Raw genomic sequence first — 18,395 nt, forward strand, 5'->3', positions numbered from 1 at the left:
TTTTAACTTTTTTTTAATTAAAAAAAGATTAAATTTTTATGTAGTCAAATATTTCTGTCTTTTCCTTTCATTGCTTTTGCTGATATTCCTGGAAGCCCTCCCCCAGTGAGAACAAGTACATATTCACCACTGAGGTTAAATCCTCACATGCTGTTGGTTCTGGCCGTTCCTCTAAACCCTGGGAGACTGACTACATGCAGTGAACTGGAAAGTGGACGAGATGACCACTGCTAGTTTAGTCTACCAAGCCTGCCTCCCATCAACTCTAATCTGTTTTCAGAGCTGTGCCATAGAGGAACAGGGCCATGACTTAATTCTGAGAGCACTTCCATATTTTGTAATTATGTATTTATATGTTTAATATCTGCACCCCCCAAAAAAATTCCCCCACCACTAAAAATTCTACAAGGGGGGGATATACATACATACATACATATATATATATATATATATATATATATACATACACGTAAAAAACTACTGCACTCCAGAGCCCGGCTCAGCAGATACTCCATGAATGAATGGATGACTGCCTTCCAATTGGTGACAGTTATTACCAGGTCATCAACCCTATGCTTGTCCTCAACTGCCAACGCTCCAGTAGTAAGTTGGTATCACTAGCATTGTAACTCTGTCCTCTCTCTTCCCTGGCACACTAAGCCTCCTCTCTCTTTCCCAGTTCCCTGGGGAGCACAACGGCGGTGTGTCACATCTGTGCAGATGCTGCCTACGCGCCTTTGCACAGGCATGGTCTAGACAACAGTTTTCTGGGAGCAGCTGCAGCACAGACAATGAGTGGGCTCAGTCCGACCCCACCCACCCCACTCAGGATTCAACTCAAGCAAATGGCACGGGAACCGCTCCAATATGCAGGCAGACAGAAGGATGGGAGCAGACGGGCAGGGAGAGGAAAAAGATGCTGGTGGGGGAAGAGGCAGCACGGCCACCTCCCTTCCTGAACGCCCGTTCATGCTACCCGGAGTTGATAAGGCAATGGAGGCCTCGTGAAGAGGCAGGCCTGGAAAATCAACAGCTGCTCTCGGTTCATTAGGGGACTGAGCAAAGACAAAGCTCCTGGGACAGATGCTCCAGACCCCACTCCTTGCTGGTGTAGGGGGAGAACCTGCCCACCCTCAAATCATCCTGATGTGCATGCCTCCAGAGACACATCTGCAAATGGTCCACAAATGCTCCTATGGGGAGGCCTGCTCTGAGCAATACTGGCTTCACAGTGAGATCTGTGATGATGAAGCTCTAGCTACTCTGGTCTCAGAAGGACTTGGGGCCCAGGCCCCTCCAGAGATGCCTGGTCCTCAGGGTGAGGTAAAGGGCCTGGGCCCAGCCTGGTTCAGATGCAGCTATTTTGCTGGTGTTTCCTGGGCCCACTGCTTAGCTGCCTAAGAACTCAACATCCTGGCTTAGAAGTCTCTGGAGGTTTGAATCTGTCAACTCTTTAACATTCTATCCTCACAAGTCAGCACCAGCCCCCTTAGAACCTGAACTCAATAGGAAGCTCAGTGAGGCAACAATGGGGCTGAGGGGTAGAGGCCAGCCTGGCACCCCCAGCTCTGCAGGCTGCAGCTGTGCTCCTTAATTCTGAAAGCAGGGGGCTCCATCTGCTTTGCCACGCCTAGGGAGCAAGTAGTAGGCCTCAGCACAAGGAGACCTCTCAGCTCTAGGACAGCTCCCATGACAGATCCCGTCCATCCACGGGGATGCCTGATCCCTGCTCTCTATGTGGGCTTAAGGTCATCTCATCCTAAAGCTGCTGAGGCAACATGAGTCCAGATCTCCCAGAAAGGCAACGAAGGCTGGGCCATCAGAGACACATAAGGGTCCCAAGGCTATAGAAGCCTAGAGTCCAGTGGGATAGTATGACAGAATACAGGAGAATTGGGTGCGGCACAACCAGGTAGGGTACTATATAGCAGTATAGTACTCTATCTCCAAAGGGAGGTGGGCTGCAAAGAAAGATGCTATCGAGCTAATGAGACACAGTCACTGTCCTCCCCAGCTCAGTCCATCCTTAACTCCACCCGACTTCCAGGCTGAAGCCTGGCCAAGGTATAGAGGGTCCCATCACTCATACCTGGAAGCATTCTCATAGGTGTCCAAACAGGAGTGCACGTGTGGGTCAGATGCATGGTCCCCACTCACTGTATACTCATACAGACGCCCCATCCCCCAACAAACATGAGGGGCGGCAGCAGGGCCTGCCCACATGTTTAGAGGGTTCCACACTCAACCCTGTCCTAGGCTTCTTACAGCAACCTCTAGGTTTCTGGAGAGATGGTGACCCTGTAAACCAAACAAGTGAAGAAAGAGCACAAGGACAGTCCCTGCAAGGAGCAAACCACAGATCCTGAGCCACTGATTACTTGGGGTTTGTAGCATGTGTGTATGTGTGTGTGTGTGGGTACAATAGCAGCTGGGAGCCACTATTTGTCAGCAGCTGCCAATGCCCACCTGAGCCAAAGGAATATGTCTACTCTGCAAAGGACTATATCTATTCTACTATGTACGCTCAGCAGGGTCAGGCTGAGCCAACAGCTTCAGTATTCAAGCTGTCCCTGTCAGCAGCCCCTAGCCCCATCCTCGTGTTTCCTGGCTGTTGAAAATAAATTAATAAAGAACAAATGTGCCTGAGCCATTCAGTGCTCTGTCTTCTGGTCTCTACCTCCGGCAGAGTCTACTGAGGGCAGTGATCCTGCACCTCTATCCAGCCCACCTGGCACCTGGAAGTAAGCACAGAGCCCACCACCCATCCCTGGCCTCAATCCTATTTGCCATGCACTGGTTAAAGGTCTATGTGCCCAGACCCATACCAAATCCCAGGAGGGAGGGAGAAACAAATCTCTGCCCAAGGGCACTGAGAGGCAGACCACCATGGTTTTTCACCTCACAACAGAGGCAGAAGACATCTGTACAGCTTGGGGAAAGGGAACAGCCTGGGGGCCCCAGGTGTCCCATGCCTGGTCCAGTCACTCTGAGGCTGAAGGGATCACCATCTTGGCTTATAACCCACACTGGTTGGGAACCTCTGAGTCAGAGCAGGGGTTTTAGAGCAAGCCAAACCTGGGTTCAAACCTCTACACCATCACTTAATAGTGATGAGCTCTTCGGCAAGTTACTTATTCTGTATCTACAAAATAGTGTCACCATCTGTCTTACTTACAACTTTGTTCTAAAGACTGAGATAATTCACGGAAAAGGTTTAGTAGAGTAACTATTAGGATATTGTAAGCATTTGACAAATTGTGCTATTATTAGCTTAAACACAGTAGCTTCGAATTTCTCCTGCCCAAAGAGAAAGGGATAGTTAGGCACTGAGTTGGGGACTGGGGAGAGCAGGGGGAGGGTAAGTAGACTGAAGGCTTAACGGGCCTTGAACGTGCTGTCAGTCTGCTGCCTGAGACCACAGGCCTGAGTGGTCTGATGGCCAGCCTGAGTGACATGCCCAACCCAGTGGGGAGCAGAGGAGGCTGGGGGTGAGCTGGAGCTACTGAGAGGCAGAGGAGTGCTGGGCAGAGCTGGGTGTGCATTCTGCAGTAGAAGGCAGAGGACAGCTGTGCTGTGGGTCACGGGAGTGCCTGCTCTTTTGGGCAGAGGCACAGAACATCTCATCTTCTTGCTCATTGGACTGTGGGGAGCAGAGACCATCACTCTGCAGGCGAAGGCTGGAGGACCAGCTTGCAACCATCTATTGGGGCATGGTAAGGGACTATCCAGAATGATGAGGCCACCCTGGGTCTGTCATCATGCTCCAGGAGGAGGTGATGTGGAGGAGGGGAGGAGTCTGGAATTAAGACTGGTGTCTCTAGCTCAAGATCACTTGGAGCAGGCTTGAGAGAGGACAGCAGAACACATATACTGGGCTATAAAACTTTTACTATTTGAAGGACATAGCTTCTGGGTGTGTGCATTTGTCAAAACAACTGAACGGTACAGTTAAAGATCTGTGAAACTCACTGCGTGTGAATATACTACAATTTTAAAAAAGCAAGCTCCAACCTTAACCAAATAGTCAAAGTTAATATCACCAATTACGGAACAAACTGACATCATGTGCCTCCTGACATAATGCACTTAATAAAGATATATCACTTATGTTTGTTTTTTTTTTTCTGCTAGAAATGTACGATTCGAATCTAATCGTGAGATAAACCCAAATTGAGGGACATTCAACAAAATGGGCCTATATGCTTCAAAAACATCAATGCCAGACAATTAAAGAAATGCTGAAGAAATATTTGAAATTAAAGGAGACTAAAGACACAAGAAAAGCATGGGTGATCCTGGAAAAAAAAAAAGTGATAAAAGACATGACTGGGCAACAGGCAAAAATCTGAATATAGACTGTATATTAGACGATTTTTTTTGTTTGGTTTTTTTGGTTTTTTTTGGCAGTTGGCAGGTAAGGGGATCTGAACCCTTGACCTTGGTGTTACAACACCGTGCTCTAACCAACTGAGCTAGCCAGCTAGCTGTAGACGACAGTATTGAATCAGTTAAATGCCCTGAATTTGAAACTTGTGTTGTGGGTATATAGGAGAATGTCCTTGTTTTTAGGTGATATATGCTCAAGTGTCTAGGTGTGAAGGGTCACAATGTCTGTAAGTTACTCTCAGGTACCCGGAGGCAGAGGAGAAAGTTCAACCTGCTGGAATAGCTCCCAAGACCTGATTCACAGGTTCGAAGGGAATTGCTTGTGGGTATGCAGCACACAGTGGCACAACCTGGAATCTCATACTTGTTGGGCAAAGCAAGCCTGGTATGAACAGGGGTTCAGTCCTGTGCGGTCCCCTCTCTCAAATGAGGCCTCCATGCAATCCCTGGGTCTGCCACCTGGTGGTATCTATCTGCAGTGCAACTTCAAAGGGTTTCAAAGGTGCAGGATGGTGGGATACTGCTCCATTTGGGCTGATGGGGTAGCCAGTCCATCGGAAGACCCTACCTCAGCTACCTGGGTAATCGGGGCTGGACAGATTCCAGCAGGCTGCACTAGCTCTGTCTGTCTGCGATGGAGGTCCTCCAAAGGCTCCCACGGTCCTCAGGAAGAAACTTAAACTCCTCAGCAGGACTGACCAGACCAGGCTACCTCTCCGGCCTCACTACCCTTATATGCATCCTAAATCCAGCCACACCAAATGACTCACAATTCTCTGAGTGTGTCATGAACACGCTTGCCCTGCTCTTCTCTCCCTGGCTGGCTCGTCCTTCTCCCTCAGTCTTCACTGAAGTGTCACCTCCTACAGCAAGTCTTCATCAAAGGCCTCTTGCCAGAGCTGGCTGCTCCTCCTCCAGCTCCCAGAGCACTTGAGCACACCTCTATCCCCTGCCAATGTGCTGTAATCATTGATTTATCTGCCTGACACCCCTATCCCAGGCAGTGGACTCCCCAGAGGGAGCAACTCCAATCCATCTCTGCTTCCCTGAACACAGCCCAACACCTGACAAACTGCTGAAAGAGAAAACAGAGTGGGACTGCTATGCATCTAGAAGGCACTAAAGCCCCTGATGGGGCAGGGGACAGAGACACTTGAATAAAGAGGTAGAAGGTGTGGTTTGCAGGCACACTCTGCCCAACTAGAGGGCAGGGGTTGGAGTGGGACCCAGAAGAAAGTACAGATGGTCAGATTAGCTGGTATCTGACAGATAATGGCAGGAGACAGGGTGTCACTGCTGCAACTGACTGGGACTGCACTGGTGTTGGGATAGCTTGTTCAGGAAAAGTCCCACTTAAGAAATGCAGGGACAGGATGGGGTCTATTCTGACTGATCACCAGGAGCTGTGCTTAAATAGTGTTTGCTGCTAGAGAGCAACTCTCACTGAGGAATTAAATGCATTCACCACATGGCTGCAGCTTGTGCAGAACCCCTACTGATGAAGGGATGGACCAGTCCCTGATGGGGAAAAATCCCTTTTTAATCTAGCAAAAAGATCTGCTTTCCTGAAGCAAGATGTGTGAGTGTGTGAGTGAAAGCCTGGCCTGCCCCTTCACACCAGTGACAGGTCTTAGAGCCACTCTAGGTTTGTGATGTGAAGGTCCTTCTACTGGTCAGAAAAATTCCTACCACTCTTGCTTCCCCAGCATGGGAAGCCCACAATCTCACGTTAACTATCATAACTAATTTTTGCACACGGCTTTATAGTTTACAAAGTACTTACAAATGCATAAATATAACTGATCACACAAGACACACACAAACACACAAAACACAATATTTTCTAGAACAAAATATTGACACTCAGAGATACTGAGAACTGGCTAGTTGTTAAAGGAATTGGGGCATGAACTCAGGTTTTCTTTTTTTTTTTTTTAAAAGATGACCAGTAAGGGGATCTTAACCCTTGACTTGGTGTTGTCAGCACCACGCTCAGCCAGTGAGCGAACCGGCCATCCGTATACAGGGATTCGAACCCGGGGCCTTGGGGTCATCAGCACCGCACTCTCCCGAGTGAGCCACGGGCCGGCCCTGAACTCAGGTTTTCTGATGCTAAATCCCATATTCTCTCTACCTGACCGCACCACTTTCTCAATTGTTCCTTCTCCACCCTGTGCCTGCATTGTTCTAGGAACCAGAGAGGACCATACCCTCCAGGCTTCCCCATGAGCAATCATTCTCCTGGAACCAGGGAGCTGCCAAGTCAGAAAGCTGCAGGTGAGCAAGGGAGAAGAGGGGCCCTGCTTGTCCCTGGAGGAGGCATTTCAGTGTCCCCTGAGTGAGGCCCCTCTGGAGAAAAGGGCTGAGACAGACCGAACCTGGGTTGCCAAGACATCCTCCTACCCTTCTCTGACCCAAGCACTCTGGGAGCCAACCCTGTTGCACCCCGATACTCATGAGAAGGTGCTTCCACCAGGGCCACTGGCTTCCCTGCAGGCCTCCTCTCCATCTGCAAAGTCAGCCCAGGAAACCAAGAGGAATCTGTAGCCCTCAGAACCAAGGGTTTCAAACCATGGACCAGTTACCCAAATGCCAGTTGGGAGAGCAAGGTGGATTTTGGAGTCATGTAAGCCTGGGTTCAAATTTCAGCTTTTGACACTCACTTGCATTGTGATCCTGAAATAGTGGCCCACCCTTCGTGGGCCTCAGTTTCCTCATCTCCCTCCTTCACAAGAAGGTTGAAGCATCAGATGGGATCCTGTGGTTGGCGGTGTTGCGAAGGCTTTGCTGGGGGAGAAGTGAATGTTCCCTGCCACGTGCCCAGGTGACCTCCCTGTGGCAAGTCTCTCTAGGCACAGACCTTTTTAACCATCATTTGATGGGCACCTACTGCTTGCCACAAACCACTCTTGGTGTTTCCTAAGTTCTCTCTTTAATTCTCACAACTTTATAAAAATTCCTGTTTTTATTACTGAGAAGCCAAAGCCTACAGACCTTGGCCCAGGTCACCGTGCTAGAAGGTTCCCTGAGGTCTGTTCACTTCTACTTCTATGAGCCTGGCTGGAGTTTCAGGGCTTTTCCACTGAGTTTGAATGATAGCCATCTGTGAAGGAGACATGAGCCCTCTCCCTGGGAGCATGATGGCTATAAGCAATCTCCCCAGGAACCCACTGGAAGCCATTTGCTCTGTGCTCAGGATGGATGCTGGGGGGATGGGCAGGAGGACAGAGAGGAGGATTAGCAATCCCTCGACCTCAGCCAGGACTCCCTGATGACAAAGATTCATGCATGTGCTGTCATCTTCACTCTTCCAAAACAGAGTAATGTTTTTGTTCATTTTTAAAATGGAGGATATGTGTGGCCCCAATTTGTCAAGAATACATAACATCACATAATTCTCTAAATGCTGTCTGTGCTTTACTGCCTCAGGGGTTACAAGTGAAGCAGCAGCGGCTGCTTCTAACCAGAGATCTCTCTTTGCACAGGGCGAACCCCACCCTCTCAAGCCTGCTCTGCTCCAGGCCTGTGGGAGAGTACCTGCTGCAGCCAGGGAGGAAGTGACTCAGCCAGTGGGAAGTGGGAAGGGCGGTCAGAAAAAGGGCCCTGCGCCAGCCTCCCCTCTCCCCCTGTCCCCAGCACATCCTCTGCCACTGGCTTTCCTCAGCAGGACTCCAACGTGCTGAGCACAGCAGGCCTGGGGGCTAGGAGGGACCTGGAAGCCCAGTGTTTGCAGCTCAGGGATGCAGCTCTAGTCTGCTCCAGGAGGCAAGATACATGGATGAGCCCCACACAAGGAGACTGAGTAATCAGTGATGTCCCTCTTCACCCCACTGCCTGAGGAAGTCCCCACTGAACTCTTCCATGCCTCCTTGAAGGCTGCACTTGAGAGTCTGGAAGCTAAAGGCCCTTGGACAGAAGGATGTGTCCCAGACCCATTCTGGAAGAAAAAGCCTCGTAGATATACATACAGAAGTGAACAGAAGCTCTCTCTGCAGCTTCCTCTGGGGAAAAGATAAACAGGGTAAGAAACCAGTCCCTGAGGACACTAAACCCGCTGGCTGTTCCTAGGGGCAAGGAACTTCACCAGCAGTCACCCTGAGAGCCACCAGAGCAGAATCCAGGACAGCATCACCAGCCCTGCCACCAGCTTACCCCTCCCAGGGGCCTCCGGAAGCAGCTGATGTGACAACAAATAATCCGTCACTGTGTGTGGGTGTCGAGGAGGAAGGGACAGACTTAGCTTCTTCTAGGGCTGTTCTGGCCGGGTATCCCCCACTCAGAGAAGCAGCCTGGGAAGCAGCCAAGCACACTGGCTTGGGAGACATTCATGGTGGCCTCTTGGCTCTGCAGGGGGCCTCTGCCATCTGCAGGGCAGATGACCACCAGTCACTGACAACTCTTCCCTGTCATGCCAGCCTGGCTCACTTGGGCTAGAAGAGAAGATTGCAACAAGGGAGACCCTGGCATGAGCATGTGACTAAGAGTCTCCTCAGTGCAAATCATTAGTTATTGCTTTGTGTGGTGACTCAGTCTGAGAACAAAGCCTGCCATGGGGTCCCATGTGGAGTTCAAGTTCTTGCTACCCATGATAGCCCAAACCAAGCAAGGAAAAAACAGCAAGTGACCAAAGAACAACTGGGTAAGTCTGAGAGCTGCCACTCTGTACACTGTGCAACCTGGACATGTGTTCCTCTGTTCTGTAGTCTCCTCACCTGGAGGAGAAGGACAGTGCTGCCCCTGGTGAGGGTTCCCCTGAGGACTGCCAGGAGCCAGTGTGTAGGAGGCACTAGACAAATGTTAAGCATTCTTCTTTCTATCCCAGATTTCCAGAGTGACAGACAGGAAAGCCCAGGCCAGGCCTAGGTGCATGTGATTCTCTCTTTATACTGTTTTCAACAGCAAAAATCACCACACTCATCCTGTGAGAAAGGCAGTTTGGACGGGGGCCAGCAAACTGTCTTTCCTTAAGTGCCTCTATAAAAAATTAAATTAAATTTCACAGCTTTCACAGTGAACAATACAGTTTGCTTTTTGCATTCTTACTGAATGCTGCTGGCTATGGCTGTTCAGAGGGGCAAGAAGCTGCCTGGTGTGATTAGAGAGGTGGATGGTGGGCTCTGCCACCAGAGTGCCCTCAGCTGGCCATTCAGTCGGGTGGGCCCACACGAGGGTTTCACCTGCTCTGAGCTGCTGAGAGAGCAGACACGGCTGATCATGAGGGCCAGGAGCCACCACTGACAGACACTCTATCCATGCACTGGCAAGAGCATTTTCATTACATGTCTGCTCCAGTGTATGTCTCAAGAGGGGTCTTCTCCACCTCCAGCCCCCGGGGCCCTGCACAGGCCCAGCAGGTGTGCAGAAAATGTTCATGAAACCACAGCCAACAAAGAAAAAGAAAATGCACATGCCTCGGGCCCAGCAATTCCAGTTCTGGGGATTTATCCTACAAATATACTTGCATAAGTTCACAAAGATAAATGTGCTCAACGACAGCCCCTATAGAACCATGTGTAGCAACAAAAAACAAAACCACAAAAATCAAAACACACAGATGCATCCCAGACAGGACTCCACCTAAATGTCCACCAAGAGAGGACTGGTTAACTAATTGTGCTCCATCCTGACAATGGAATACTATGCAGCCTTTAAGACTAGGTCCACACATGCTGATAAAGCTGTCTATGATATGTTCCCCCAAAAGCTAACTGTCGTACTACGTGTATAATATAATCCTATTTGGATAAAAAAGGAAAAACTACACATATCTTTGAATATGCATAGGAAATATCTACAAGAAATTCAACAGTGGATACCTCCAGGCAATAGAACTAGGGGCCCAAGGAGGGAAGAGAGAGTTTTATTTTATATTCTTCTGTATCATTTAACTATTTTACCACAGGCTACTATAATAACTGTTGAAAATCTAAAGATTTTATGAACCCACTAGAATTGGTCAGAGCAGTAGTGGAATCAGGGGAGGCTGGGCCTTAAAGAAGGCCGACTTGAGAGGATATGGCAGGGGGACAGGTGTAAGCATAAATGCCCCAGATGTGTAAGCCTGTGTGCCAGTGCATGGGGGCATCAGGAGAGTAAGGGATGGAAGGGGCAAAACCAATACCCCTGGTAAGCTTTAGCTCTCCCAGGCAGCTTGCAAACATGCCTACAAAGAACTTCCTGCTTGCCGCCTGGCACCCAGAAGAGCTGGAAGCTGGCTTAAGACATCTCTTTCGGGACACTCACACCTGAGCAAAGAGCTCACCTGGACTTCACCGGAACTGGCTCCTGGGGCCTGACTAAGGCACTAGGCTGAACATGCTACAGACAACAACACCTCATGTCTGATCCTTGTTACTATCTTAGGTGCAGAGATTGTTATGCCCATTTTACAGAGGAGGAAATGGGTTGGAGACCGGAACTGACTTGTTCAAGGTCACTCAACTAGCAAGTGGCAGGGCTAGGCTCTGAAGCCAGGTCTGATCTGAGCTTAGGCCCTTAACTGCTGGGTGACATGGTTGGAAGTCTCCTTACCCACTACCCATAGGGCAAGAGGGGAAAGGACTGTCTCCAGGCAGTAGCAGTTTCCATTCTTCTGGCAAAGAAGGGACTGGTTCAGCTTTGCCAAGGTCCCTTCCAGCCCTATGGCTCCATTAATACAAGATCCTATGTGGGCTGGGCTCCCTGGGGCCAGAGCCTGGCCAGGATGGAGGAAGGGAATGGCATGGCCCCTATAGTCATGCAAATGTGGGCTGGAAATCCCAGCTCTGCACTTACTGGTCAAAACAGCGATGGGCTACTTAACCCCTCTGAGCCTGGGTGTTCTCCTCTGTAAAACAGAGGAAACCCCTACTTCCTTAGATTCAATAATGTATTGTACGGTACATAGCGAAGGACCTGGAAGGCAATGCTGGTTTCCTTCTGTTCTTTCAGGAGGAACCACCTTAGAAGGAGTCAGAACATGGTAGCCCAAACATGGTAATGCTGGGAGCTCCATACTTATTACAAATAAGTACCAGGACTCACACTCTCCAGAGTTGGCAGATGCCAGTAATGCGGTTCCAAAATCCCCATGGGATGCTGGGCTATGCCAGTCCCAAGGTCTCCCAAGGAGATGAACTGAACTTCTCCCTAGCACTGCTGTCCCCTTAACACATCTCACACCAGCTCTGCCCCAAACCCAAAGATGGATGACAGGCACATCCGTTTTGCTCTTGCCAATTCCCACTACAAAAGACCCCCCACTCTCTCTTCCTTTTGGACCCTTGGGTTGCAAACTCCTTAAGGGCTAAAGGTCCTCTGTCTCTCTCTCTTTTGCCAAGCAGGTGGCGGTCTGTAAACATATTTAGAGGGAAGAGCTTCACTCTGAGTGATAAGAAACCTTCTCAGTTTTGCTACCTCTGGTGCTTTCCAACAGGGACATCATCAGGCCTGTAGATTGCTAAGCTCTGAGGAGCCTGATCTCATACCCAGACAGACTGCATAGCCAGGAATGAACACTGGTCGGCTGTAGAGGGGATCTCAGCATCCCCTCAATTCAACCCATCTACTCAACCCAAGAGTAGTTTCACTTGCTGGGGGAAAAATAAGGCTGCTCCAGTTTATTAAAAGTGAGCCTAGGGCCGACCCCGTGGCTTACTTGGGAGAGTGCGGCGCTGGGAGTGCAGCGGCGCTCCAGCCGCGGGTTCGGATCCTATATAGGGATGGCTGGTGTGCTCACTGGCTGAGCGTGGTGCGGGCAACACCAAGCCAAGGGTTGCGATCCCCTTACCGGTCACAAAAAAAAAAAAAGGGAGCCTAAATATACTTTAAAAAAAATAATAAAAGGTACTATTTGAGGCAGCAACCCCAATTCTAGGAATTTATCCTGCAGATACTTATGGTGGGCAAAATCATATGTATGAAGAAAGTCACTTCGGTTTGCTTTGGAGATCAAAAGACAGCAAATAACCTAAGTGTTTATCAGCAGAGAGCTCGTTGAATAAATTACAAACATGTGACACAATGTAGCCAAAAATGACCCAGATGTGCATGTGCCAAAGTGGAACCCTCTTTAAGATAGTAAGTAAATTGAAGCAAGCAATACTCTCTTTTTCCCTTTTGGATCTTGATGACAGAGACTGGGAAGATATGCATGGGCTGCTGTGGGCCCCAGGCAACCTTCAAGGCCACAGTCTCACCTGAGCAAGAAGAAATCCTCCTATTTCAGGCAACTTTCTCATCTACCTTCTTTATACCACAAACCCAAGGACAAATCTTGTGAAAATCTACCAAAGGGCATGTTGGAAGGCCTGCCCACCAGCACACCCCTCTCCATAGCCCAATCCAATTTAGGGATGGCTCATGGCTCCCTGAGAATTCAGGGTTCAAAGGCACTGGGGCAGCTTCCTCTTACTTCTCTGATGGTTCTGAGTGAGTCCTAGGTGAGAAGAGGGGCTCAATCTGCTGACCCAGAATCAGAGAGTAAATTCAATTTCAAGGTCTCTCTCTAGATAAGATCTCCAGGGGTGCTGAGAAAGCTGCCTGTCCCCTGAGGGTCCACTCTGTTTGGCTGTAGCTTGCTAAATCAGGGTGGATATCGCCAGATGGAAGGGCTACTCTTAGGACCATTTTTTTTTTTTGGCAGCTGGCCAGCACAGGGATCCGAACCTGTGACCTTGGTGTTATAAAGCTGCTCTCTAACCAATAGAGCTAACCAGCCAGTCCCTGTGAGGAGCATTTCAAAGCTGTAGAAATTATAGGAGTTTTGCAGACTCAGCAACGGGAGTTTCTGAAACTTGAAGTTCACCTCCCTAATCAAATCTGAGGCAGAGGGAAGGGGAAGGAAGAGAAGTTGCCCTCCTCCCAGGTGCTGACTCAGGCAACACCGGAGGGAAGCCTGGCCCAAAGCCGGACACGGTTCTACAAGACTTTGCAATTGATCCTCTCCCATGAGGGTGAGCTCAGGGCTTCCTGAATGGAGCTGGCAGATTTCACTGGCCATTATCTTCTCCTTGAGCCATCCCTATCTCTGCACTATCACTCACTCTGTCACCCAAACCAATAACCTCAGGGTCAACTGCTACCATTCCTCCTCCCTCAACCCTCACTTCTAAACACTCCCAGAGTCCAGTTTATTTCCGCAAAACAGCTCTGATCTTGCCCTTCCTCTCCATCCCACTGCCTCTGCCCTGATCCAAACCCCATCAGCCCTTGCTGTGATTACCACAACAGCCTCCTACGGGGACTCCAGACTCACTCTCTCCCCAATCCATCCTCTATCCACAGCCAGAGGGCTCTTTGGAAGATGCAGGTCTAATGGTGTGTTTCCTTCACTTGAACAAGGCATCCATCACCGACAGAATACAAAGCTCAAGCACCTTAGCACTGGTGCCTGCCTACCTCTGCAGCCAGGTCCCTTTCACACCCTGTGCTAAAACCCCTTGTGGTTCCTTAAGTGCCACATGCACCAGCAGGTATCCACGCCTGTGCCATGCTCTTCCCCCTGCCTGGAGTGATTCAGGGACCCCCAGAAAACTCGATTCACTCTTTAAGATCCAGTTCAAGTTCTAAGGGCTCTCCAAAGTTCTCCCCAATCTCCTCCTCATCCCCAAGGTGGATCACTCTTTCTGCGTGGTTCCCGCCATATGCTGCACAGACTTCTGAGAGAGACTTGCCAAGCTCTGTGCAAATGTTGATTGGTTAGGAGACCACCCCTGTCCCTCCCTGTCCCTGCTAGAAGACAACCTCCTCTAGGGCAGTGCTTGCCCCTCCATCCTTCTCCTTCCCTCAGTAACCAGCACACCCCCAGCCACACATGGGAGCTCACATTTGTGGAACTGGGGTTCTATATGTTTTTCTTTTTTTTTTTTTTTGTTTGTGGAAGACTGGCTGGTATGTGGCTCTGAACCCCTGACCTTAGTGTTATAACACAACATTCTAAACAACTGAGCCAACTGGCCAACCCGGGGTTCAATATTTTGAGCCACCACATGCAATGTGTGTGATGCTTCCCGATGATGCCAGTCCAGGCACCAGATTAGGATCACTGGTTGGGACATACCTGGAAGAAACTCAAAATACATATTCTCCCATGTATGCTTTAAAATACTATTTTTTTCTCAGCAGTCTTATTTCTAGTTTTAAAAATGGTTCTTTTAAAGAGCTGAGCTGAATCATCTGCATGGCTCCCATACAGACTGGGTAAACTCCCCATAGATTTCCTTCTCAGAAAGAATACAATAAAATTCCGTAATCTTGTGATCCCCTAGGACACTTCTGACAGCTCAGTGGGACACAGTTCTAGTCGCCACAAATTGCTTCAACTAATTCCTGGAAGTTCATTCCTGCAGCCTGTAATAACAGCTAACGTGTACCAAACACTTACTACTCGGTGTGTGATAAGTGCTCAACCTGCAACATCTTACTTAATCCTCACAACTGCCCTACTAGGGAGGTACTCTTATTGTCCCATTTTACAGATGAGAAAGCTGGGCATGGAGAGAATAAGTAACTCCTAGTGACCAGCAGGGCTGGGATAAGAACTCACATCTGTCTGATGGCAGAGCCAAGTAAGCTCTTAACCACTACAACCTACTGCCTTCTCCAAAGGTCAGATTAAAGGCACAAGCAAGCAAATGCAGCACTCCTTACAACTGGCCTTCTGAGAGGGCAGCCTCATCTCCCCAGTTGCTCAAGTGATCTACAATCCCAGGAAGAGAGGGCACATGTGCCAGGCACTGAAGCCCAGGCCAATGCAGAGAGCTTGCCACCTGGCACCGGGTGCGCACAGTGCTTTCTTGGCAAAGACACAGCACCCCAGCACCAACTTTCCTCCCTCAGAAGATTGCAGTGATCTCTGAAAAGGTCTCCAGCCCTTTAGTTTCTCTTCTTCTCTTCCCACTAGAGGACTACTGAGACTCCAAGGAGATCTTTCTAAAACATGAATCCAATCATGTCACTCCTCTGCTTAAAACCTTTTCACTGGCTCTCCACTGCCTTGGTCATAAAGTCCTAAATCATCAAAGCAGCATTCTCTTGGCAACCTATACTACTTCACCTTGCACCATGTCAACTTCCATACCACTATATTGAACAACCTGAGGCTTCTGGAATAAACTATGAGTTTATTTGTCTTTCCCTCTGTCTAAGTAGAACTTCCCCTTCATATCCACCTGGCTAAGCCTCCCCCTCCTTTCCTTCTAGACTCAGCTCCAGCATCATTTCTGCTAAGCCTTTCCAGGGTACCCCCCACCCCCACTCCAGACCATAGGCTGAGTTAGCAGCTTCCTCTGCTGGGCTCTCCCAGCACTCTGTTCCTGCTGCTACTAGCTTTTTTAGATCACATTTCGACTATTTGTTTACAGGTCAGTCTCCCTTAACTGAACCATGAACTCCTTGAAATAAGAATACCTAACATTTATTGAACTCTTATGTGCCAGACAAGGTTCTGTGTTTTATATGTGCTAGTTTTTAAAATCTTCATAACAACTCTGTGTTATTACCTGTTTTACAGATGAGACCACTGAGGCACAGAGAAGTTAAGCAATGTGCCCAAGGTCACACAGCTAGAAAGCTGCTGAGCCAGAATTTGAACTCAGGAAGTCTGGCTCCAACACCCACTCTTAACCACTATACTATGTATGTAGCATTTGCCTCTCCAGGCAAGGAACCTGTTGTCAGGTGATGAATGAATGAATGAGCGCTACCTTGGGTTTGTCTACATCTAACTGAGTTGGCACATGAGGGCCATTAAGGAGCACTGGAGGAGCTCTCAAGCACTGTTTACAAACAAAGATTCTTTTGGCTCTACAATTACACATTTGGCTCTTCCTTATCTCATGCAAAACTACTCAGCCTAAAGGGAAAGGCGCCCAGCCCAGCATGACTACCCTCTCATGACTACCCTGTTTCCCACTGGTTCTCAATACCAAGCAAAGCCAACCGGTTTCCTCCAGTGTCTTAAAACAGAGCAAAGTCTATCCAGCCACAGAAAGTGGTTGTCATCTCTTCCTTCCGCCAACAAAAGGGCATCAAGCCTGGGGAGTGGAGGTGGGCAAAGAACGCGGCATCTGTATTCCGAATGCCCCTGCTGGAAGGTGGGGCCAAGTGGCGTGGGAACGGGTGGGCCTGACCCGGCAGGGCAGGTGAAACACTGACCACAGCAAGCTTTCTCCCTGAAAAAGGCTGGCCAAACGTAGCCCTGGCAAGCAGGTAGCTCTGACTCGCACCTGAACGCCGCCCGGGATGCGAAAATTCCCCAGCAGCTATGGTGCCCGTGCCAATGGGTGAGTTCTCCTGCAGGCAGCCCTGGCTGGCTCTCCCTGGGGACCTGTTCTAACTTTCAAGTCACCCTCCGGGTCAGGAGGGAAGCACGGAGAGGCAGAAGGTATCTCTTTGGAAAAACCTGGCTAGGTTCAAACGCCAGCTGCTCCACTTGCTGCTGAGTGACTTTGGGCAAGGCTGCCTATGCCCACTTCCCAGGGCTGCGGCGGGGACTGAGGCTTCCCGCGGCCGCCCCGGACCCAGCGCGCAGCAGCCCCCGCCGCCTGAGAAAGGCAGACCCCCCAGCACAGGAGAGGGCATTCGCTGTTGCTATTTCTGTCGCCGCCGCATGGCCTCGGGCTGTCACCCCGGTCCCACCGCCACAGCCACTGAGGCCCGCCCCGCCAGCACGCAACCCCCTCCCGGCTCCTCGCTCCGGGACCCCCGCCCTCACCTTCCCCGGGTGGTCAGCGCTGCTCGCCCATAGTCTGTAGCCCGGAGCCGCGGCTGCTCGGCGCTCCGTCCCGGGGACCGCGGCCGGGCCGGGGGCGTGGGAGACGCTCACCGCCGCCTCCCAGCGCAGCTACCCGAGCCGCCGCCGCCTCCCTCCATGGCTGCGGCGCCGCCACCTGACAACGGAAGTGACGCACCGCCCCCTCCCTGGCCAGGGCCACAGCCCCGCCCCTGTCCCGGCCCTCCCCTCGCCCGGGTCCACAGCCCCACGCCCACGGATTGGGGCGCCATCTTGACAATGGGCGGAAGCCTTCAGGCAAAGGGCCAGAGCCAGATTGAGGATTGGTTCAGGGTGGGGCCTGGGCCGAAGCCTGTGAAACGATTGGAAGCTGAGACGGCAAGGGGGCGGTACTTACCGCTTATCTATGTGTGCGGCGAGGCTGGGCGGAGGCCCCGCCCCGCTCTGACACCACAGAGCCTCGCGTGCCCTACTCTCTTCGTGCCCGGGTCGGGGAAGTCTCCGGCAGTTGGAAGGTCGGCCAATTGTAGTGCATTTATCAGAAAAGGTACTCTTCCTCGATCCCCATTTCCCGGATCCTGGAACTCTGTGCGGAAAGTGCTGCAGTGAAGTTCAATGAAAAACAGGAATTCCTGCCGCAGCGCTCACAATTCATTTGCTTCTAGGCCCCTCGCCTTTATACAAATTCCGAAGATGGCCAGCTTCAACCTGGAGATCCCTGGAGTTTACCAGGGAGGTTTACAGTTAAGAGTTCCTATTAACGATTCCAGCATCTAACCTCAGTCCCTCCTGCTGCAGTTTCGGTCCCTTTCTCCTCCTCTTCCAGCAACCACGCCCTCCATGAATCAGCTTCTTGCACCATCAGATGAGCCTTTTAAAGGGATTGCATCAGGCCGGTGACTCACGGGCCCTGTGAGAGCCTGGCTTCCCTCCCCTGGCATGCAGAAACAGCTAGAGTGGCTCAGTGGCAGCAGCACCAGCAGCCACAGACCCACTCCTTTGTCTCATAGGTGTGAGCCAGGGTGGCTTGCTGCTTATGACTGCTGTCTTTTCAGCCGTCCTCTGGGTCCACGTGTGGGCACACGTGTCCAAGCCTGTGTGCACTGCTGGGTTTTCCTAGGGTGTGTGGCCAGGCACTTACGTGTATGTGCATTTGTCATCTTCACACAGGCAGTGCCAGGATATGAGAGTGGGTATGCGTGATGTCTGCCTGCCTCCGCCTGTGTCTTTCTTTGTCTCTCTGAATGCCTGGTGTCCACTGAGCTGCTGATAGGGCTGAATAACGGTAGCAGTCAGC

At 50.5% G+C, this 18,395-nt stretch overlaps 1 protein-coding gene across 2 annotated transcripts in view; it reads right to left on the reverse strand.

The window, feature by feature from the left end:
- The window catches only part of STK40 (serine/threonine kinase 40), a 41,475-nt gene extending 23,427 nt beyond the window's left edge, over positions 1-18,048 (reverse strand). The window contains exon 1 of one of the 2 annotated variants that reach the window (XM_063106085.1): positions 17,496-18,048. The gene's annotated coding sequence lies outside the window, so the exon portion shown is untranslated. Of the gene's footprint in view, positions 1-17,080; positions 17,251-17,495 lie in introns of those variants that run through there. The other variant, XM_063106084.1, reaches the window with a different exon arrangement.
- Positions 18,049-18,395: the final 347 nt, after the last annotated feature.

This window comes from Cynocephalus volans, chromosome 8 (genome assembly GCF_027409185.1).
Source record: "Cynocephalus volans isolate mCynVol1 chromosome 8, mCynVol1.pri, whole genome shotgun sequence".
NCBI classification, from domain to species: Eukaryota; Metazoa; Chordata; class Mammalia; order Dermoptera; family Cynocephalidae; genus Cynocephalus; species Cynocephalus volans.